This window comes from Limulus polyphemus, unplaced genomic scaffold (assembly GCF_000517525.1).
Source record: "Limulus polyphemus unplaced genomic scaffold, Limulus_polyphemus-2.1.2 Scaffold137, whole genome shotgun sequence".
In the NCBI taxonomy this organism is placed as follows: Eukaryota; Metazoa; Arthropoda; class Merostomata; order Xiphosura; family Limulidae; genus Limulus; species Limulus polyphemus.
Window position 1 is genome coordinate 262,605 of NW_013665747.1, and position 721 is coordinate 263,325.

A 721-nucleotide genomic window follows, 5' to 3' on the forward strand; every position below is an offset into this window, starting at 1 on the left:
CGTTTAAATTCCTCAATTAGACATAATTGTCTTAGTTTGTCGAAACTGTTGTCAATATGCACAGAATTGCACCATCGATCATCGTTCTTTCTCTTTCTCAGCTTCGATACGAGCGTGGTCTTTCTCAGCTTCGATACGTACTTGTTCGGCCTCGAAGCGTTTATTTTCTCTTTCAGTTTCGATACGAGCTTCTTCAATCTCGATTTGTTTGAGTTGTGGTTGTATCTCTAATTTATCTTAATCACTCAACCCCGATTGGCTAGTAGGGAATTAGAGTATTCCTCTAATGCTTCCTCAGGCAACAAATCACCATTGACTAGAATTTAGATAATACGCTTTTTAGCACATTTTTTCCCATTGATCTTTTAACTTCTAGTTCTAAAACTTTGGCAATTTGAGCAGTTTATTTTGTTATATCTTTCTAGTTGTTTGAGGGAGGGTGATTCAAGAAAATCTTGATAATCAGACATGATCAAATTTTGTTGGCACTCATAGATATAAATTGAATTATGATATAAATTTTAACTGAGATCGAATTTTGTCTCTGGTTCAGATCTCGGCGACGAGTCCCTAGTTTATTATGTTACTTATTACAGTTTCGAATGTTTTGAAACCGAACTAAATGATAATTAAAATTTATTAGTTAAATAAATGCCGATATGTATCCAATTTATGATATTTGCCAACAAGATTGATACACACAGTTTCTTTTTGAAAACAA